We start from the raw sequence: 23,776 nt of genomic DNA on the forward strand, positions 1-23,776 counted from the left end.
GTGAGCCCCCAGAGGTGCTGTGGCAACTTGCTCACCTGTTTCTTAGTAATAATGAGAAGTTAGGTGACCGTTTGGAGACAGGACCTGTGAAGGGCTGCATGTGTTAAAGCGGAGGTGGTTAGGTGTATGTAAACCTGGCAGGTATCCTAGAAAGAAGGATGTCAAGACAGAGAGAGACAGCAAGAAGGTGGCCATCAGCAAGGAAAGAGACCTCAGGAGGAAACAAATGTGCTAATGCGTTCATCTTGATCCTCCAGTCTCCAGCACTGTGATAAAACAAATCTGACATGCTTAAGTTTTCCGGTGCGGGGTGGGGGTGGCTTTGTTACGGCGACCTGGACAACAGCTCTGGATTACATGTATGTATACTAGAAAAACATCAAATAGGATGTGTGTATATATCATATATGTACACACGTAATATGCCTGTGCTATATACATGGGCATAAAGAGAGATTTACTTAAGGAGTTGACTAACATGGTTGGGCGGGGCTAGAGCCCTGCTCAGTCTGCAGATGAGCTAGCAACTAGGAATTCTGACATCACTGCAGCCTTGCTTCAGGAAGCAGCATGGGGCCGATGTCCTTCCTCTTCGGGAGACATCAGACTTTTCTTTCAGGGCCCTCAGATAATGGGAGCGGCCTCCCTGCATTTAGAATAGAAATGTTCTTTACTCAGACTACCACTTCAGCGTGAATCCAATCTAAACAATGCCTTAACTGCAGAATCTAGGTAGATGTTTAACCATGCATCAGGGTGCCAGAACAAGATGACATATAAACAATTAACTATTAATCATGTGCGCATGTGTGGGAGGGAGTACCTGTGCACCCCTCTGTGGTTCCGTTTGTCCGACTAAACCCTGATGGACCAACACGTGTTCTGCATTTTCATTTTTAAAATCCAGGAGCTTCTGGTGCTTACCTTTAGTATTTGTTTCTATTTATCATCTCATCGAGACAGCATCCGACAGCTGAGAAAAAAAAATTAGTGCTGTGCCAAGTGCCTGGCAAACCCTGGGCCCACTTGCTGGACCGTCAGCGGGAGCTTCTGTAGGTCTGTGCATATGAAACAGGGTTCTCTGTTTCGAGAGGCTGCCAAAACACAAATGTATCGATCTGGGGAGGTGACTTGGTCAAAAACAACCGTGCTTTTCATGAAGGACTGAGGACCCAAGTTTGAATCTCCAGAACTCACATGAGAGCCAGGGGTAATGATAAGGTCTGCAGACCTACCTAGTGCCGTGATGAGGAAGGAGCAGATTTCTCCAGCTCACTGGCCTGACAGCCTGGACAACTGATAAGCCTAAGGTTCGGCGATTTCGATCTTATAGATTTCCGAGGCCCAAGAAAAACAAGCACATCTGCCTACCAAATACATGTACAAGACAGCCCATGCCAGGGTTTTCACAGTAACCCCAAACTGCCAGCAGGACAAATACCCATTAACAGGAGAAAATCAACACATGAACTGTGACCTACACGTACAGCAGAATAAGGGCCGCGATCTTAAGGAAGACTAGAGCTTGTGTCAGACGGCACAGTGCGTGTGAGCCTTTCAACCTCTGCAATGAGAAAAGGAAACAGAGATGAACAAAAGCCAGACACAGTAGCACACACCATCTAGTTCCCCATGAGAAGGTCGCAAATGGTAAACCAGACGATGTGTTAGAGGCGGGATGTACTGGGATGTGGGCGGGAACTCAGCAGGGACGCTCTAAGTGCCCCTTATCTGTGGGAGTGGTAGGTCAGTCCCACCCCACAGTGCTGACTTTCCTATTTCAGAAAATAAGAACCAACCACTCCCAGTGCCCATTTCTCCTCACAAAAACACTTCAATTTCTCCTAAGATCAGAAGGAAAGAATATATATTCCAGATTTGGTTATATTATCTATAAACAAATAGTCATAGAGTACAGTTGTCAGTATTTTTTGTTTGTTTTGGGGTTTTTTTTTCCCCTTAGTTTTTCAAGACAGGGTTTCTCTGTGTAGCCCTGGCTGTACTGGAACTCACTCAGCAGAACAAGCTGGTCTTGAACTACAGAGATCCACCTGCCTCTGTCTCCACGAGTGCTGAGATTAAAGGCATATGCCACCATCACCTGCGGCTGTAGTATTTTTGAGGGTGTGTAGACAAAAGAGCTTGTGGTCTACCAAAATCACACTGCAAGCCCTGAGGCCAACTAAAATGCAGGTGTCTACACTTTACCACTTGAATGTGGTTGTAGAGAGTATCTAAACCATGATCCTTTCTCTTCGCCCAGCCTGCTCTGGTCTTTAAAGGCTTCATTCCCCCTGAGGATACTCCAATGGTTCCAGCCACAGTAGTATCCTCTACCGAGAATAGAAGATGCCACAGCCTGGGCTCTCTCTATCTGAGTGGGATGTGAATGGGAAGAGGAGGAGGAAAGTCTGAAAGTCATTGGCTTGCAGGAGTTCTCATCTAGGTGCTTGGAGAGGAAGTTTTAGGCCACAAGAAGATGGAGGCCTTGTGTGTGGTCTGCCTCATTCCCACCCAACATGCACTTCACCTCCAGTGGTGCTGGCAGTGACAAAGAGATTCAGGAAGATGGACAGATGAGTCGAGTGTGCTCTGGCCTTCCCTTCTAAGCTGTGGCTCATACTCTAACACAGTGGGGAAGTTGGCAGGGTTGGAAGGAGAGGGCTAAGGGAAGCCTTTGGTGTGTTTGTTACAGACCCAGTCAACCAGCCAGGAACAGTCCCTCAGTGTGCATAGATTAATGCCCAGTCTAAGTCCCATAGGCTGATGTTAAGACCTCTTGGCGGTCCCATCCTTAGAGCATTAGACTCTAGTGAAGGAAATGGTGTAACATTCGAGCTAGAACAGTGATCAGGTGACAAACCAATGGGGAAATGGAGTGAATGCTTGAGAAGAGGCAGAATAAAACCAATCCTAAATCTTTACCAAAGGAAAGATAGAATGGAGTTAAGAATCTACCGATCCAGCCCATGCGGTCTCGTGACCTTGGAGTCAATGCCTTTGTGTGAACACTGGGACCCAGCCACTGGAGCCCAAACTCTGCTTCAGAATCTGAAAATGCTGTGACCATGGACAAGCCACTCAACTTCTCTCTCACCAAAATGTTTTCCCATGTGCAAAATGAGCATCATAACGTCACCACACGAGGTTATGCGGATTCCAAGGACTTAGAAGAACACTTGATCTGGTACACGGTATGAACGAGTATATCCCTTCTAAGTGATTATTTTTATTATTTTACCTCATTCTAGCTTCCTGTTTCTGAGTGGGGGCTCACTGCCTTTCATGTAACAAGTCAACATTGTGCTCTAATCTTCCTTTAAATACCCTTCCATTTGCTGTCTCACACAAACATTAGTGCTGTGGGGGTTGGGTTTTGGCTATAAACTCTGTCTTCGGGGACCCGAATCCTGTTGTAATGATGCTGAAGATTAAAGACAGAAGGGAAAATGTAGCTGGTGTGCACCATTAAGAATACCTCCAAGGGTGCGCAAACACTTTCTCGAATCTTGGTGCGCTGCTATTGAGCAGCTATTTTCTTTGTTGTGTAGAAAGAAAGAATTTCTAAAACATTGCCGTGCCACAGCAACCAGACTGGTGAGTGATCCAGGACAGGCTGAACTGATAAAAATATCTGTGAAAGTGTCCAGATTGATGATGTATCCTAAAAATAAGTTTCACAAAATAGCGGAAGAAGTCGAGCGGGCCCGGTTTCCCATACATGCCATTCCACATTTGATTTTTTATTTTTTTAAGGTCTAAAATATTCAGTTTGAAAATGATTTGAGCACTGCCATCTGGTACGAAGAGAGAGAGTGGAGGGCCCTAGACAGGGAACAATAGAAAACTGCATCCAAAGAGCGAAGGAGCGAAACTCGATGTGTTGATGGCAAACACGCGCACACAGCCCGCTCGTAGAGCAGACACTCTCCCCTCTCGTCTTCAAAGCATTATGCTGTATGTATGCCCTAGCCAGAGCCAAGTTGGTCTAACTGTTATTTACTTCTCTTCTCAAGGTTTCAAAGCAGATGAGCCTTGCGGCATTGCCAGCTCCGAGAGAAAGCGGGATTTCCAATTATAAATTCTAACCTTAGGCAAGCAAGCCCCCTTCCAACTCCAACGAGGAAATTCGGAGCTAACATAGCAGTGTTTTAAGAGCATGCTGCCAGCATTTGTTAGAGCTTCACTGTGGAGTTTTCTTCGTATCACAGAAAACCAGGTTTCTCGGTGTACAGGGAGTATACACTATGAATGCTTATTACAGGGTCAAGCTACTCAGGACGATACTGGGGTACTTACATACTCTCCTGCAAATGGAATGACTTTGTCCTTTACAATTGTCAAGGAATCGGGGGAAGATTTCTGCATGACATCTCGAGCCAGCTCATGACCAAGCATTAATTACGTTGGACAGATCCGACATGTGCCAAGAGTCCATGGTAAACCTTAGAGACGTGAGCAGGGAACGTGCAGAGTTCAGGTCGATGAAGAGTCTAGACTTCTAGGCAAGGAATTTGTACATGCAAGCAAGTGCATTTTAGAATTCTGAGATGATTCCTAAAATGTATTTTAACAAATTAGTAACCAGTGTTCCTATGACAATGAATATAAATAACATGAATATAATAAAAACCCAGGTTTGGAGATTGAGTAAATATTTATGAATTTTGAGGGGAACTGTAATATTTGAATTTATGCATTCAATGTACAAAAATCCGGCTGGGTGAGTGGTATGACCTCTGCCTCATATTTTGTCATCTCTTTTGCTGAGAATATTGGTAATATCTGATTTTTTAAATGTGCAGTTGTCGTCAACCAAATTTATTGTAGACTAGTGGACCTCTCTTCTCCAACTGGATGTACCTGCCCACCAGTGGCCTTCTCCCTGATTTCTCCATAGGTTCAGAAGCTTGGCCCAGTCTTCCTTATTATTCTCACCAAGGGCAACTTCTTGTGCCTGGATATCAGAGTTCCCTACATTGGCATAACAGAGCAGGTCTCAGAAGTTCTGGGCTGGGATTTTATTTTCTTCTACCCTCCTGTCAGAGGGCACAAAACCAAATGAGAAGCGATGACCTTTAACCTGGCATTTGGTTGCCTCCAACTAATTCTTAGCTATGCCTGAGGTAAGTTTATCTCTCTAAGCATCCGTGTTGTCTGAGTAATTACCAATGCGTTCACGTTCTTAACTGCCCCAGAGTACCACACACAAGAGCATCCCTTCCACCGACTGACGTGGCCTCCTGATTTACAAAGGCCAACCTACTCTGGACAACACTGGGGTATTTTTATATTCTTCTGTGAATGAAATGACGTTGTCCTTTACCACTGTCAAGGCAACAAGGTTCCCAGGAAAAACAGAGTAGTTTCAGTCAGTCCTTGCCACTGGACATTTGAGACACTTCTGACCTCCTATTTGGAAGAATTGACTACCAACATTTGGTCTTCACTAGAAACTAGATGAGGAACTCATTTCTCCTTTAAGTTCATTTACTCTGGATTGGAGGGTTTAGAAAAGGATTCAGAGACATCTTGAAATAACTTATCAACAGGTAGCTTCAGACAGCAAAAGAACCCATGTCTCTTCCCAAGCACGAAATTGGTCTTTCTGTATGTAACTTGTACCATAGACTGCCTTGTTTGGTGCTCATTATGACTCCTGCAAAGGCAAATAAAGCCTTCTATCCTTTAAAATGGAAAACACTTATAAATCTTTTGGCCTTAGAAACTTGAAGGAAAACCTACAATTCTCTAACATACCAATGCTATTTGGCGTCATTGAGGTTAGGTGATCTGTAGGATGGAAATGTGCCCCTTACTGGAGGGGCAGGCCCGCCTAGCAGAGGCACAGTCTGCTTGGGTTTCTACTGCACTTGTCTACAAAGGCAGAGAGAGGACACCATGAGGATTCAGCGGCAGAAAACAGCATCTGTGAGCACCAGAGGGAATCCTAAGCATCTGGCCAATGAGCCAGGCCTGCGTAACCAGTGATTTTATAACCAAGGATATTTATCAGTCACCTGATGCTAATGCAACTTTCACAGGAAGTTCAGCTGAAACAGAATTGACGGCAAGCGACGCACCATGTTGCTGCTGATTGGCCATGACCAATAACCAGGGAATCCCTGTAGCAGTTAAGCCATAGCACTTTCTCAGAATGGTATTGGCTCTTGTAGAACAAAAGTTCTAATGGGGTTTTCTGTCATTTTTAGTATTGAGCATCTTAAATATCCACACTCTGCCACAGAGCAGATACAGTCCACAGTCTTGAAGTTTACATCCCTGAAGGTTGGCAACTCTGGAAATCAGGAGCCACGCAGGCAGGGTTCCTGCTAATCAGAATGGACACAGGCAGCCCATGCGATAGATTGTTTGTCTGGAAAACATATTTTTCTCTGCTCATGTCTGAGGGTCAAAATGATGTCCTATGTGTGTTGTGTCCATGCAAAGAATGTAGTGTGCAAAAGCACCCTTCAATTCTCTCTTGGTCTCTTTGTACAGAGAATAATTATCACAGTTACGGACTTTCAGTGCGGGGAAAGTCCATGTGACTTGACTGCCTGGTAAGTGTGAAAACACAGTATCGATTGCCTGTCAGCCTGAGAACAGCTATGACGCTGTCACGTGCAGCTTCAGAGTCTTTCTAGGAAAGATGTTCTTAGCAACTAAAATGTCACTGCGTTATAAATTATCACACAGTATATAAACTAACATGCGTCTCGCTCACACATCCTCCCAACTTTGAAGACTACCCTGAGCGTTTTAATGCACAGACAATGTGAGTCATGGGATGTGGATGGAATGTTTGTTTCTAGCATCTTCTCCAATCTTTCTTATATTTCCCCTTTTGTAAGCCAGGTCATCGTGGATAATCTCAACCCTCCAGCAATTTCATAGCCACATTTCACAAACGACACTTGCTTCCATAATTAAACATCAGACTTCAAGCAAAGAAGTGATAGGAGAGAGTCAGAAAAAAAAATACCCCAGATAAGAAAGTGGAGTGTAGCAGGAGAGTTGTGAAATCAGCCTGGGGAGAGGGAGGAAGGACAGCCGGGAAATGAGGGAAGAGAGTCTTGTTGGAAATGCTGGAGAAGCTCAATCCTTCAGCGGGTGGACTCTTACAGGAGGAAGAGGGTCTCAAAGGTGGGCTGTGAGGACCTATAGCCTCACTCTATCCCTGCCCCTCATCCTGTGTATGAATGAAAACTGCAATCAGCTGGCTGCCCCTTTCTGCTGCCAGCCATGCCATTCCCACCAGGATGGACTCCATCCCTCTGGGACCATAAGTCAAAATAAACTCAGCTTTAAGTGGCTTTTGGTCATGGAATGTATCACAGCAACAGGAAAGTAAACCCCCTGTGCTGTGTGTTAAACCTACTGGGGCCCTTTACAGACAACTTCCAGGTCGTCTCCTGTCCATCAACTGTCCACAGGCCTCCAATGTTCTGCATGTTTCAGACAACCTTATGAATGACAGCCATGTTCCCTGGAGAGAAACATGTCTCTAAGCATCGGTCACACTCCTGCTGATGTTTCAAGGACTGTTTCTGTAGGGCAATTCATTCACTGTACAAGACAATGAGGAATGAACGAGAGAGGTGAAGTTATCACAGGAATGACCAAAGAACCCTGGGGATGGATGCTGTGCCCATCTTCACCAGGGATGGTCTGGTCTGGCAACCTCTCTGCCTGTTGGAACTGCACTATCCCTATTAGACAGGGTAGCCTGTGACTCCTTAATGGGGTGCACTGTGTAAAACATCTAAAACCAATCAGATGCAGTCATGGCTTGTGGCTATGAACTCAATTCTTTGCCCCAAATCTCACTATTTTCCATTGTTCTTTCATGGTCTAACTGAGAAATGAGGAAAGTCAATGAGTTATCAGTTTGTAGAAGGGTATCTTAGTTAGGGTTTGACTGCTGTGAACAGACACCATGACCAAGGCAACTCTTACAAGGAGGCTGGCTTACAGGTTCAGAGGTTCAGTCCATTATCATCAAGGTGGGAACAGGGTAGTATCCAGGCAGGCATGGTGCAGGCAGAGCTGAGAGTTCTACATCTTCATCTGAAGGCTGCTAGCAGAATACTGACTTCCGGGCTAGGATGAGGGTCTTATAGCTCATACCCATAGTGCCACACCTACCCCAACAGGGCCAAACCTTCTAAAAATGCCATCCCCTGGGCAGAACACATACAAACTACCACAAAGGGCATGCTGCAGGAATACTGAAAGAGGTCTTGGTTAGTAATTGTTAATGATCTAATGGCTGCTTAATAGTTACTGCTGAGTACTTGACATAGTGACAAGACAGAACCAGAGAGGAGGGTTCCCTGAGCCACTGCCAAATAAATTCAGTAAAGAAGTGAAGATGTACACTTCTGAATGTGTCCCAAAGGAATGAGAAATCCCATGTTAGAGACCTTAATAAAATAATGTTTGTCTGGTGATGAGGTGCAATGGGCATAATAGATGGTCAGATATCATAAATGGTCATCACAGAGCAGGCGGCTTAAGACAGCAGGAATTTATCCCGTCTTCTTATGAAGGTTAGAGCAGGGTGCCTCCTTGCTGCTTCCTGGGTGGGATGGTGGCCGTCACTATGACATCCCTTGTCTTGTAGTTGTGTCGCCTTCAGCTTCTGCTTCCACCTTTGTATGGCTGCTGTGCATCTCTCTTGACCTCCACCTGCTTTCTCCTATAAACACTTCAAGTCACCAAGATCAGGAAAGCGTTGGCATCCCATGCATGAGGGCCTGGGCTCCATCTCCAGAATCCAGGTTTTGAAAGAAAACTCGGACCACGATGGTGTGAACACATAATCCCAGCCCCGGGACTGTGGAGATGAGCAGATCCCTGCACCTCACTGGCCTGCCAGTGTAGCCTGCTTGCTGAGCTCCTAGGCAGGGAGAGACCTGTCTCAAAACAACAAACATTGTCCGAGAAACAGTAATTGATGATAACCTTTGACCCCCCCCCATATGTACATGAGCATACACATGAATATGAACATACATGTGTGTGCATATGCACATACCTCCCAACATTACTAGGTTTAGTGTGATAGCCTGATTCCGTCCATGAAGATGTTAATTTCTATGAAGTCTTACTCACAGGTATTAGAGCTTAGAATTTGAATATCTTCTCAAGGGAGACACAATTCAATCTGAAAACTTACCTTAGTGCAATAAAAATTGATTCAAGCCTAGTAGAATCAACTTGTTGTAATTGTGTTATCATCAACTGTAATAAAAGGATGTATTTGAAGCATCATGATACCATATTTTGAATTTGAAATCGCCCTAATGTTTCCTGTTTCAAGCATGTGTTGTCTCACTGTGGTACTATTTTGGTAGCTTGTGAAACCTTTAGGAAGTGGGGCCTAGCTGGAGGAAGTGGATTGTTAGAAACAGCCTCTGGAGGCTTTTCTGCTGTAATGGAAAGAGTCTCTATAATGTATTCCCACCTGCAACATTTGAACTACACTGTCACAAGCAACCAGAGCTATGGTTGCTTACTTCTCTGTTGCTGTGATAAAACAATGTGATCAGAAGGCGCAACTTAAGGAAGAAAGAGTGCATTTGGGTTCACACATGGAGGTTCAGAGTCCTTCGTGAAAAGCAGGTCATGGCAGCTGGTGGTCGGAGCTGAGATCACACCTCAGACACACACACACACACACACACACACACACACACACACACACACACACACATACACACACCATGGGAAGCAGAAAGAATAAACCAGAAGTAGCAGAAGGCTGTAAACTTTCAAAGCCCACTTTGGGGGACGCTTCCTCCAACAAGGAACCTCTGAAAGGTTCCCTAACATCCCCAAATGGTGCCACCAACTGGAGATGATGTGGTCAAATACCTGAGCCTATAGGGGGTTCTCATTCAAAGTACATTACCACAAACAAAATAAGACCTCTCTCCTTTGTTTCTGTCAGACACTATGGTTACTGTAACACGGGAATTACTGATAAAAATAACATGAGGCCTCCCAGATTATCCACTATTCTGTCTCTGTTTAAGGGACCTGGCTGACGGAGTGAGGAGTGGTCTGTGACACAGGATAGTGTGATAGTTCTCATGGGAATGAAAGTATTTGCCAAAAGAGCCCGGAGACTGTAGCCTTGTCATCAGAGTTATAAAACAGGTGGTAGGTCTGAATGTTAACCCATTCCTGGTCCTTGCTGTCGAAGGTCAAACAAAGATTCAACATGAAGCAGGGATTTGAGCCCCAACGGGGCTCTTGGTACTTTGAGCAACAGGGGCAGGGGTCTCTGGGGTATGCTGTTATGGTTCAGAGGCCAAAGGCCTAAAACTCTATCCTAAGATGGCCATGGGGAAGGATCAGCATCTGAGGATCCATCAGGAGAACCTCACTTAAATCCAGAGGACACTGTGATGTGCAGCCAGCTGCCTCCCCACCATCTTGGCAGCTTTCCTGGAAGCCAGCAAGGATGGTGAAGGAGGCCCAGGAACACAGGCTGCCTGCATCACTTATCCTGGTTCCTGAGACACAGCAAGGATGGCAGCTATAGTACTCCACATCCCACTAACCAGCCTCTCTGTGGGCTCAGAGAGAAAAGGAAGGAAACTGACAGCTCTAACTTCCTGATCTTTGGATTGTGGTTACGGGCTTGCTCTCGGAGGGTCCAAAAGCAGACAAATATGAACTTCCTTGACGGCTACCTCTACGTTCTTCTGAGAGCCATTCCTAGGCTTTCCAAATGCAAGCAACTCATATCCTTATGTGAGCCTACAACCTTAAGGGACTTCCTGCAACGGGATCATTTTGTTTGGTCAATACATAAATCAAGGACTAGGCATACAGTTAAATGGCAGAGAGCTTGCCTCTCTAGTGTAAGGTCCTGGGTTCATTCATCAGAAACAAGTTACAAAGAATACAACTATCAAAACTAGCAACAGCTACCTACAAGATACTGTTTCAGAAAACTGGATGGAAACATGGTCAAAAGGACGGACCATGGTATCTCTTCCTGGGCCTCTTGAGATCCCTTCCTTTCTCCTCACTGTGAAAGGAGAACAACATTATCAGCTTGTATTAGCTATACTCCATGTTTTCCCACAAACACACATCACCGTGAAAATCATACCAAATGGGTATGTACCTGACAGGATAGTGCTGTAAAATTCCCTTCTATTCTATTCTCTGGGGTGAACCGTCCTTTCTATTGTGGGGCATGTTATGTGTTAAGTATTTCATTATACTAATAAAATAGTGAGATCTTTTTGCCAACAAAATTAAAAGGTTTTGTTGGGACTGAAGAGATAGCTCAGCAGTTAGGAGCACTGGCTACTTTTCCAGAGGACCCAGAATCCATTCCCAGCACCCACATGGCAGCTCACAATCATCTGTAACTCCAGTTCCAGGAGATCCAATGTCCTCTTCTGATCCCTATGAGCAGCAGACATGCACACAGGATGTACACAGTAGATAGAGATGCATATGCAGACTCAATCACCCGTATACACATTTAAAAACAATGTATTCTCTAACACTGGTTGAATTACCACAGGCTCATGAGTGAACGAACAAGTTTGAAACACTTTGAGACGATGACACCGTGCTCTCTTAGTGATCTCACTCTGGCAAAGATCCATTTTGGGAAGCGTAGTCTACTGGAAAGTGTTTCTGTCTCGGGAGTCTCAATGAGATGAGAACAGCCAAGGGGCTGATGTCTGGCCCCTTTGGAATGGGTTCCCTTGTTCATTTTTTTTAAAGATTTATTCATTTATTATATATAAGTACACTGTAGCTGTCTTCAGACACACCAGAAGAGGGCATCGGATCTCTTTATAGATGGTTGTGAGCCACCATGTGGTTGCTGGGAATTGAACTCAGGACCTCTGGAAGAGTAGTCGGGTGCTCTTAACCGCTGAGCCATCTCTCCAGCCTCCCTTGTTCATTTTTTAAAACAGGGTTTTGCCTGGGGTTCAACTGACAGACCAGCTCTGTAGGGCATAGAGAGCCTGTGTGTAAGTCCCAAATCCTAGCTGTCCAGAGAGACCAGTTATATCACTGAAACAGAGAAAGGCAGAACGCAAAAGGAAAGGAATTTTCTGGATTGAAAATGATCTAGAACCTACTTATCAAAGATCTAGGCACATGACCTCCTTTGAAGAAAGGTCTAAGACCCCAACCCTTCCCTCTGCGCTGGGCAGCCAGGATACCCAATGGATTCCTTCTTCCTTCCCAGAATGCCCTGTGTACATTCTTAACTATGTCCCCGGGCTTACACTCCTGAATAGATACTGACTTTCACCAGAGAGAAAAGGTCCAACAAGTAACAGAAACGCAAGAGTCTGGTTACCTGCAAACACAGCACAACCCTGCACTGTGTGCAGACATGCTGTGAATTTGCAAAAAAACAAATGCCGCTCAGTGGCTGCTGGGCCCTGCGGATTTCCCGAACAAAGGCTGACTGCTCCCTGCTTGCTGTCGTGATGGCTGTAATTACCAGCATTATCCAAGTCTGAACACGCCATTTGCCTTCTGCTCGCTGTAAAACTAGACTAACAGCAAGAGAAATGACAGGCTGGGAGGGGACGGACACACACCCCACATGCCGCCACTTTCCTATCCTCCCTGGCTGCCTCCAGAACAGCCAGATATAGACCTCAACCTTCCCTACCCTCTTATCCAACGGTCACACTTCACCAACATGTGACAGGCAGTGGAGGGAGAGACTGGAACAGGTGGACATTCAAATAAACAAATACAGGGGCTGGGAACACTAATCCTACAATCCCAGGACTTGGGAGGATAGAACAGAAGAATCATACATTTGAAGCCAGCCTGACCACACCAAGTTTTAGGCTATTCTGGACTACACAGTGAGACTCCATATTTAAAAAATAATGATTAAAAACTATTATTGTTACTATTTGAGGACTAGGTTTAGCACTTTTAAAAGTTTGTAAATCATGGTCCTACACCTAATCTGGAGGGTTTTTTTCTCTCTCTCTTACTAATGAGCATTTGCTGGTGAAGAAAGGGGCTTTTGCATTCTTTCCTCTGCCAATTTTATCTCAGTATCTCAGCTAAACAGCACAACTACATACTTGGTACTCCTATTATCTCTTGGGTCTGCTCCTACATAAGCATCATGGACAGACCAGTAATCTTTGAGGCCTGCAGGATTATAATGGGCTTAGCAACCAGTAGGTAACATGGGAGCTACTTGAGGACAGAGCAAGAGGCCACTCTAGCAGACCTCTGTAAATGATTTCATTCAGTTACCTGGGGAAAATGCCACTGATTGCCCACTTAAGCCATTGTTTTGTGAGTGACAGTCTTCCTTAGTCTCTGAGGATTTGACAGTGTCATTGCTGTGCTCTGGTGTTTAATTAAGGTGCCAGAGCCTCTGACACCTAAATTCCGAGATGTCTAGAAAGGGGCTAGCAACTGGACTCAGCAGGTAAAGTGTTTTCCAAGCCAACCTGATGACCTTGATCCCCAGAGCCTATAGTAAAAAGAGAGGACCAACTCCTGAAACATTGTCCTCCAATGCACACACATCATGTGTCTGTGCGTGTACACACATAGGAGCACACACACACACACACACAGGAGCACACACATGTACACACATCTAAATAATAATAATTAATAACGATGATGGTGCCATTTAAAAGGATGGCATAGCTGAGATCAATGCACAGCAGTTATGCTTACCTGTCCAAGACGTGTAAGATCAAGCCAATCAAAATCCCTGTGTGGATGGAGGGCGGGACACCTAGGCTCTAGTCCTAGCTGTGGAACAGGTGATGCTGAGAAAGTAGGGGGTCACTTTTCCTACCTGTGGTAGGTTACCCATGACCTCAGAGAAAGATCCCATACCAATGCATATGCTCAGCCCAAACTGGTTTAGAAGAGCTATAAATAATCACGTTCATAGTTAATTAAATTAGTGAAAAAGAGAGCTTGAAGTCAGGACTGAGATGCGTTAGTGAAGCCCAGAGGTTGAGGAGATGGAGGGAGGTGGTGGAGAATGGATAAGATTGATACATTGTATACAGGGAAGAAAGTTTCAACGAACTCATTTTAAATGTGATTTTTAAGAATACTTTCTAAAGGGAGATGTGTAGAAAGAGTAAGCCTGCAAGACTGAAGGAGAAGGTCAAAGCCATGACTCAGAAGCAAGGGACGTGCAGTGCAGGAAGGGTTGGGGGAAGCTTGAGCAGCCCCAGGGGAGCTGAATAAATACTCAGGGTAAAATTCAGCAAAGCTGAAGCAAAATGACCTTGTCTGATTTATAAAAAATTAAAATTAAAAAAAAAAGTGACCTTGTAAGGACCGGAGAAGCTCGGATCCTGTGGTGATGCATTCCTCTGTGTCCCCTGAGGCAAGAGAAAACTTGGAAGACATTAGCATCTCACGACCTAGCATTTTCAACCAGACCTCAGAAGATCTGGTGCTCTGATAGATCTCAGAAGCAGCCGACTTCCTGGAATCTGATGACCTACTCGATCTAAGCACACTCAGACGCAGTCGCACCCTGTGCTCTTTACACGGGGTAAACTCGGAAAGCTGTGTGGCAGAGACCAAGTGCACAGAACCACACGGTAGGTTCTTCATCACATAGCCCTGCACGGAATAGCGAGTGCACCCTCCGCACAGAGCACAGAGTAAACTGCTCCTCAAATATAGCCGTGTCTAGCCTTCCAACTGAGGACCTGCCATTCATTGACTCCCATGGATCATTCTAACTTACAACAGCTCTGCTCCATGACAATTAATGTCATCTTATACAGACCACTGTTTACTGTACTTATGGTCATGTGTTGGGACCACACAGGCTAATAGATGATCTGAAATGGCCACTGGTTCAACCACTGACACAACATTTCACTCAGTGGAAATGAACTAGGTACAAAACACAGCACCCAGCACTGGTGATGTTAGCACCAGGTAGCACTTAGTTCTCCGTGGAATGACAGGTGAAGATCACGGAACCATGACAGTGAACTTATACCTCCCCTTACAGGCGAGTATAAGCAAGGCTGGGCCACCTTCCCATGAAAGAGCTTTCAGAGATGCTAAAGCAATCGGGTGCCGGGTTCCTAGGAGATGTAGGACTCCTCTGACCATTGGCTTTGGACCAAAGACTCTCAAATGTCCGTAGCAAACCTTTCTTAAACCACACGCAGTCCATGATGGCACTTGCCATCAACCGCCATACCATCTCTTCTCTGAATCATCATGAGTGAGTAGAGACTCTCTAGACCTTCTGTGATGTTCTGTCCATTTTCTGATGAAAACCTCACATTCTATGTCTTGTTCAGTGTCTTAGTTGGGCTTTTACTGCTGTGAACAGACACAATGACTAAGGCAATTCTTTTTTTTTTTTCTTTATTAACTTGAGTATTTCTTATTTACATTTTGATTGTTATTCCCTTTCCCAGTTTCTGGGCCAACATCCCCCTAGCCCCTCCCCCTCCCCTTCTAGATGGGCGTTCCCCTCCCCATCCTCCCCCCATTACCGCCGACTAAGGCAATTCTTATAAATACAACATTTGACTGGGGCTGGCTTGCAGGTTCAGAGGTTCAGTCCAGTATCATCAAGGTGGGAACATGGCAGCATCCAGGCAGGCACGATGCAGCAGGAGCTGAGAGTTCTACATCTTCATCCAAAGGCAAACAGGAAAAGACTAGCTTCCAGGCAGCTAGGGAGAGGGTCTTAAAGCCTGTACTCGCAGTGACACACCTACTCCATGGCTACACCTCCAAATAGTGCCATTCCCTGTGCCAAACATATTCAAACCACTACGATCTGGTCACTTGCCTCACATAGAACCTGAACTAACACATGGAACCCGTGTTAGAACTGATGTCTGTAACGGCTATTCCTGGTTGTCAGCTTGACTACATCTGGAATGAACTACAACCCAGTATTGGAGGGCTCTCCTGTGATCCAGATCTTGAGGCTGGAAGATACAAGTTTTGGACCTGGATCTTGGCATGGAGATCTTGAGGCATAGTGGCTATGGAAAGCTTAGGCCCAGGAAAGGTAGTAAGAGCATTTAATCCCAGGAGACTGAGGCAAGGAGATCTCTGGGTTCAAGGTCAGCCTGGGACAAAGCAAGTCCCAGATCCAAGCATGGTGGTGCACACCTTTAATCTAGGCCACACCTTCTGCTGGAGACCTACATAAGGACATTAGAAGAAGGAAGATTCACTCTTCCTCACCTGTTTGCATTTACTTATCAGTATGTCTGTTGGAGTCTACTTCTACCGAAGACCAGCTGAAACACCTAGCCTTGTGGGACTGACCAAGTACTAGATTCTTGACTTCCCATTCACAGCTGGCCATTGTTGGGGAGTTGACTACAGACTGTAAGTTATCACAACAAATTCCCTTAATACATAGAGACATTCTATAAGTTCCGTGACTCTAGAGGACCCCGACTCAATATCCCATCTCAACATTTGTTCTCCCAGAGACAAAATAATTACAGGATTTCTTGATATTAGATGTGTAAGTATAGTTAGCCTGTAGACCCAAGTCTAGATTATTAGAAGTATCTTCTATCTCTTTGTATTTTGCCGTGTGTGTGTGTGTGTGTGTGTGTGTGTGTGTGTGTGTGTGTGTACCTGAGTGCCATGCTCACAGGGGCCTGAAGATAGCATCAGATCCCTTGGAGCTGGAGTTACTGGAATCACAATCTAATCTGGGTGCTGGGAACTTCTGTAAAAGCAATATATGCTCTCGGCTACTGAGCAATCTCTTGAGCCCTTTCTTTAACTTTTAAATAGAGTATCTTTGAGTATTTCATACATGTATATGATGTATTTATTTCATATTTACTCATTATCCCCACTCCAGCTCATCCCAGACTTCCCTATCCCACACCTCCCTTCCCATCTAATGTCTCTTCTCTTTCTGTTTCGTTCAAGCACCTGAATCTAATTTGTGATGCCCATACACACACAGGCGTAGGGCCATCCACTGGAATCCAGCCACCCACCCTTCTCAACTTTCATCAACCGTGATTAGCTTCTCATTTGGGGTGAGGCTCATGTCCCCTACTCATGCAGGAATGTTGACTGACCTCTTGTGAGCAGCCACAGCTACTGTGAGCTCACAAGTACAATGCTTCTGTCGTGTCTAGAACACACTGCTTTGGCCCGGTCTCCACCAGTCCCTGGCTCCTACAGTCTTTCCGCTTCTGTAATGACCTTTGGAGGGTGGAAGTAGGACACTGATGACCTCCTGATGGCCTAGCTCTGCATTTTAAGCAGTTATGAGTCTCTGTATTAACTGCCGTTCTTACACAGGGACTTGAGTAGGTGTGTTCTTCTCTGGCTAAAACTGCTCACCCCATCCTTACGGCAGAAACAGTGAAGGCAGGCTTCCTTTTACGTACCATCTGACAGAAAATTTTAAAATAACCAATCCTACCACATTCACAAACAAGATTGTAAATTGCTCAATCGTGAGGAATTGAACACAAATCTCTTTTTCCTGCTCAGAGAAAGAATGCTTATATTAGTCTTGTTTCAGATGATAGGAAGGCTGAGTTCATCATGGTGGGTAAATCCCAAAGGACCCAGAGCAACAAAGATCTCACTCTGCCTCATCTGACTCCCCAACAGCTCTCTTTGGGCCATTATGCCCCATATAATGCGTTCTAATGGTTCAAAATGACAGTGTTTTGTTTACAAATGACTCCATTTCTCAGGAAACCCAAGAGCACTAACAAGGCTATTGATAGAAAATGAAGTACACAGCGTGACAGTAGCTGGTCCCACCTTCCTGTCCTATTACCTATGCAGAGGTCAAATTGCATGTTTATCAGCTCAGAGGCAAAGCCTGAGGAGCCCTGCTGAGAAACACATCAGACACAAGAACTCCTATCAGGACTGCAGAACCTGGAAAAGCTGTTGCTGCTGTTGATGCATAACACACTGCTATTATTGGTCTTTTTATATAAATATAAATATATATATACAGATATAAAAAAAAAAGAATGGATTCTCATCTCGACTCCTTGAATTTCTACTCCCAGTAAAGGAGAAGGCAGAACCTGTCCCACTGTGCGAGCAGTGAGCACAGAGCCTCCATGACATTCATTCTAGAGAAGTTATTTCAACATTTAAAATAAATCGGCTTGTTTTATGGTGACTGTTTAAAGTTTGGATTTTAAAGAATTGAGCTATCTGTCGTTTGTGATGTGCATATGTCCCTGTGAAATCCCTCATGCACAGTCTAGGGTTTTTGTTTTTTGTTTTTGTTTTATATTGTCCTAATGGGATTTATTTTTCCCTTAATGAGTTACCAATTTCTAAGTCATCAGAAGAGACAGACAATGTATGCTAATGCTCAACACCGTTTTCCATGTCTTCAGGCCTATTAACATGAGTAGAAACTTGGACTGTCTTCCCAGCTACTTATTCAGCATCTTATTACAAATTTAGTAATACAAAAACAGTATAAGAGGCTGGAGACGGGATTCATGCTTGTTGCACTAGCATGAGGAATTGGGTTTGAACCCCAGAAAATACAAAAAGCTGGGTACAATAACATGCAGATATAGCCCCAGTGTTCCCAGAGAGAGATGGTAGATGAATACAGGAAGGTCCCCAAAAGTTAAAGGGCTAGCCAGCCATATGCAATAGTGAATAAGAGGCTGCCTCAGAAAAGGTGAGAAGTAAAGACTGACAGATGGCCAAGATTGTCCTCCGGCCTCTACATGTTTGCTGCAGCATGCATATATCCATATTCACACACACACACACCACACACACACACACACACACACACACACACACACACCACACACACACACACACCACACACACACACACACACACACACGCACATTATTGAATGGTTCCTTTAAATTTTCATAAATATTTCACTTGCGCTTAGTATGGAATTTACCAGCTTCAAATACAATAATTATGTTGTTCAATGAAAAAAAAAAAAAAAAAAAAAGAACTCCTATCAGTGAACCAGCCTCCAATACTGAGTGCCCATGTCACAGACACAGATCTGACCCATTCTGACCTGGACATGTGGGTCCTATAAGACTGATCAGTGAATGGGTTGATGAGTTTAAGTAATTTTATTTTATAAATGAGCCTTTTACTTTATAACTAAACCTTTTGAATATATATATATATATATTGTATGTATGTATGTATGTATGTATGTATGTATGTATGTATGTATATTCTAATGGAACAATATTTGACCTGGAAAAGGAAAGAAAGGCTAAACATTCAACGACAAAATTGAACTTTAAGAATGTGATCTGAAGTAAAAAAAAAAGCGAGTCACCAAAAAATAGATGTATATGATGCCAGTTCTATGAGTTCTTCAGAGAGGCTGAATAATAGTCAGGAAAAGTGGAATGGTGGGTGCCAGTGCCTGTGAAGTAACTAGTTCAGAATACGGTTCATATGAATGGAGAATTTCAGTTTTCAAAGGTGAAGAAGCTTAAGGCCGTGTGTTACACGACCATGTGAACACATTCTGAACCAAGCACTGTCAATGGTGCCATCATAAATTTTATGATATGGAATCCTACCACTTTTTAAAATGTCAGAATGGACGGAAGAGTATTCTGTGAGGTTTCGATTATCTCCAGTGTCTCACAGGAATGCTCCAAACACAAGTGAAAAGTAATTACATTTGACACATTCCAAGAAAAGCTTTGGTTATATTCATTGGGGGTCGGGGGAAGAGTTCTTAGGAAGAACTGAATTTGATCTGCGTCTTTGTCATGTTGCAGGGCTGTGAGGAGACATCATAACCAAGGCAGATCTTTTTTTTTTTTTTAACTTTTTTTTTTTTATTAACTTGAGTATTTCTTATTTACATTTCAAGTGTTAGTCCCTTTCCCGGTTTCCGGGCAAACATCCCCCTCCCCACTCCCCTTCCTTATGGGTGTTCCCCTCCCCATCCTCCCCCCATTGCCGCCCTCCCCCCAACAATCTAGTTCACTGGGGGTTCAGTCTTAGCAGGACCCAGGGCTTCCCCTTCCACTGGTGCTCTTACTAGGATATTCATTACTACCTATGAGGTCAGAGTCCAGGGTCAGTCCATGTATAGTCTTTAGGTAGTGGCTTAGTCCCTGGAAGCTCTGGTTGCTTGGCATTGTTGTACATATGGGGTCTCGAGCCCCTTCAAGTTCTTCCAGTCCTTTCTCTGATTCCTTCAACGGGGGTCCTATTCTCAGTTCAGTGGTTTGCTGCTGGCATTCGCCTCTGTATTTGCTGTATTCTGGCTGTGTCTCTCAGGAGCGATCTACATCCGGCTCCTGTCGGCCTGCACTTCTTTGCTTCATCCATCTTGTCTAATTGGGTGGCTGTATATGTATGGGCCACATGTGGGGCAGGCTCTGAATGGGTGTTCCTTCTGTGTCTGTTTTAATCTTTGCCTCTCTCTTCCCTGCCAAGGGTATTCTTGTTCCCCTTTTAAGGAAGGAGTGAAGCATTCACATTTCGATCATCCCTCTTGAGTTTCTTTTGTTCTAGCCAAGGCAACTCTTATAAAAGGAAAGCATTTAGTTGGGACTGACTTACAGTTCAGAGGTTTAGCCCACTGTCGTCATGACAGAAAGCCTGGGGGCAGGCAGGACGTGCTAGAGGAGCCGAGCCCTCTGCACCAACAGGCAGAAGGAAGACAGGGAGGCACTGGGCCTGGCTTAAGCCCCTGAAACCCCAAAGCCCTCCCCCAGTGGCACACTTCCTCCAACAACAAGGCCACACCTCTCAATTCCTCTCAAGTAGTGCCACTCCCTAATGACCAATGATTCAAGGGTATGAGCCTTGGGGGCCATTCTTATTCAAACCACCACAGCCCGGGTAGTCCCATTGCTGACTTCAGGTGCTTCAAGCAAGTGCAATGACTTCCGAAGATGGAGCCCAAGGGATGCCTTCCAGCATCTCACAGAAATTCTTATGAGGAATTTCTCTGGTTTTTCAACGTGTCCATTCACCACACAAGAGTCTACACCAAATAATCTTGAGACAAAGCAAATTTCCACTCTGTTTCTCAACCAAATATTCTGTTGGAGGGCTGAATGTGTCCACACTGTTACACATGATCCATGTTCCTTGGCAAAGAAGGAGTGCGAAGTCACACCACGAACGAAGGACGGCGGTAGGGATTTATCTGGAATCAGATAGATTACTATGTAAAGAACAATGGCATTGGTTCCAGAGATTATTTCAGGCTTAATGTCCATAAGTTACCAAGCTGTTCACTAAAGGTGATCATCAGCTTTAACATACAAGATATGCCATGGTGCCACATACCATCGTCTGTAAAAATGTAGTATATTCCATGTAGGTAGTATAGCCTGCTGGCCTGCTATCCAGCTTGGTGCCCATCCAACTCAAAGGACTTCTGTTTTGGAAACAACTGTGATCACCAATCAAGCCATGAAGAATAATAACAAAGAACACAGTGGATTAAGAGGAGAAACAAGATTGGAAATGCGAGTAAATAAAGCTTTAAAAATTTAAAAAGGAAGCAAGCTGTTGTTCTTCCACATATCTTACCAAATTCTTTATGTACAACACACACATATATACACACACACACACACACACACACACACACACACACATATGTACATGTATAGATCATGGGCTAGGTCATGGGTTGCTAAACTGATATAACCATTATCTAACAGCTTATTTTAATATATATAGCAAAGATATTATGGGATTCCCACCATTTGGAGACTTACAGGTGTTTTGTTTTGTTTTGTAATCCCCCCCCAGGTTTGTTTTCTGGAAAAGTCTTTTAAATATATTTTTATTAAAATAAAATTACAGCAGTTTTACCCTTATTTTTCCTCCCTCCAAACCCTCTCAGGCCCTGCCCTTACTGTCAAGCTGATAGGCTCTCTTTAATTATTATTGGGGTGTGTGTGTGTGTGTGCACGCATCTATGAGTGTGCAAGTGTGTGTATAAGTATGTATGTATGTGTGTATGAGTGTGTGAATGTGTATGTGTGTGTATGAGTGTGTGTATTAAGTATGTATGTATGAGTGTGCGTATGTGTGTATGAGTGTGTGAGTATGTGTGTATGAGTGTGTATAAGTATGTATGTATGAGTGTGTGTATGAGTGTGTATGTGTGTGTATGAGTGTGCGAGTATTTGTGTGTATGAGTGTGTGTATAAGTATGTATGTATGAGTGTGTATAAGTATGTATTATGAGTGTGTGAGTATGTGTGTGTGAGTATGTGTGTATGAGTGTGTGAGTATGTGTGTGTATGAGTGTGCGAGTATTTGTATGTATGAGTATGTGTATAAGTATGTATCTATGAGTGTGTGTGTGTATGAGTGTGTGTATGTGTGTATGTGTAAATATATAAATGCAAGCTGATCACTTTTGTTATATATATATATATATATATATATATATACATATATATATATATATATATATGTATAGCTTTTGGGGCTGACCATCCCCAGGAGAGTGTAATTCCCCCTCTCCTGACAGCCATTACTTGCTTATAGCTTTCTGTCCACGGGTGGGACCTCATACGTTCCCCTTCCACACTAGCATGTCTGTTGCTACTGTTTCAGTCCTGTGTGTGCAGCCATTTGCAGGAGAGACGCTCACAGAAGCCTTCCCAGTATTCTGGCTCCTACAGTCTTTCTGCCCCTACATTCCCTGAGTCACAGATGCAGAGGTAATAGACTCTTTGTAAAAGTTGCATATCTGTAGATAGTAAGAAGGAACTGTAATTCACCTAACCATTTGGTTTTCTTCAGATAATCTCTCATTTTTTCTTATATCACAAAAAATATTGAAATACCATCCTTGTAATATCCTACATACTGGTGGCTTGACTTCTATATTGAATATGTCCCTCCAAAGGAAATTGCGGGATCAAACAGTATGCATACATTATGTATAGATGCCACTTGATTACCTCCCCTAAAGACTGTGACAAACTTAACCGCCCTTGGCACTGAATAAGGTATTCATTTCCTACCCCTTGGCCAGCACAGCGTGCTGTGAATCCTCTAGATGTTGGCTGATCCGAGGGGCAGAAACTGAAACCTGTCATTGGTTGTCTATTCCCCTGACTAGCAGGAGGATGACTACCTTTTCACATTGCATTGACCACATATGTTCCCTCATTATTGAGCCAGGGGGACAAGAGAGGACCATAAATACGTTGCACACACAGGAAATGACACAATGAAATTGATTGTTGAGTATACACAATCAATATATGTTAATAAAGGCATTGAAGAAGGAGTTTTCCTTGGGTCTCACAGAGCCCAGACTTGTTTTTCTGAGGTTTCACTCTTCTTTTCTTGATGCGCCATCCCTCTCCAGTGCTGCCTTTGTCTTACACATACATAATTCATGTCTTGCTGCTAATTCTCACATCTGAGTCCATATCGTTTAATATATTAGTCACTCTCTTATTCTCCAGTGTCTGAGAGTTTTCATATATCCAAACCCAGACAATTTAACATAAAAAGCATAGGTATACCTCACTGACTCCTGGCAAAAATCACGTCAGGGACAACATGCTAAAGTTTGGTTCAATGAACGGCCGTGGGTTCTCTTTTTCTCCCCACACACCGAAGCTTTACCCAGCAGAGGATCTGGGGCAGCCACCTCATTGCTTAGATCCCTGCTTTCTCCCCCTCTCTTTGACTCTTCAACAGTCTATGCTACAGTCACCAAGCCTCCTCCTGTTGTTCTGAACACAGGCCTACAACTCTTACCCAGGAGTACAAGGCCACGTGTGACCCA

General features: G+C 44.1%; 1 non-coding gene across 3 annotated transcripts in view; it reads right to left on the reverse strand.

The window, feature by feature from the left end:
* LOC148001154 (uncharacterized) overlaps positions 1-23,776 on the reverse strand; it is a 277,259-nt gene that overhangs the window by 18,469 nt on the left and 235,014 nt on the right. The window lies entirely within an intron of this gene.

Source organism: Rattus norvegicus, chromosome 15 (assembly GCF_021556685.1).
Source record: "Rattus norvegicus strain SHRSP/BbbUtx chromosome 15, alternate assembly SHRSP_T2T, whole genome shotgun sequence".
Lineage (NCBI taxonomy): Eukaryota > Metazoa > Chordata > Mammalia > Rodentia > Muridae > Rattus > Rattus norvegicus.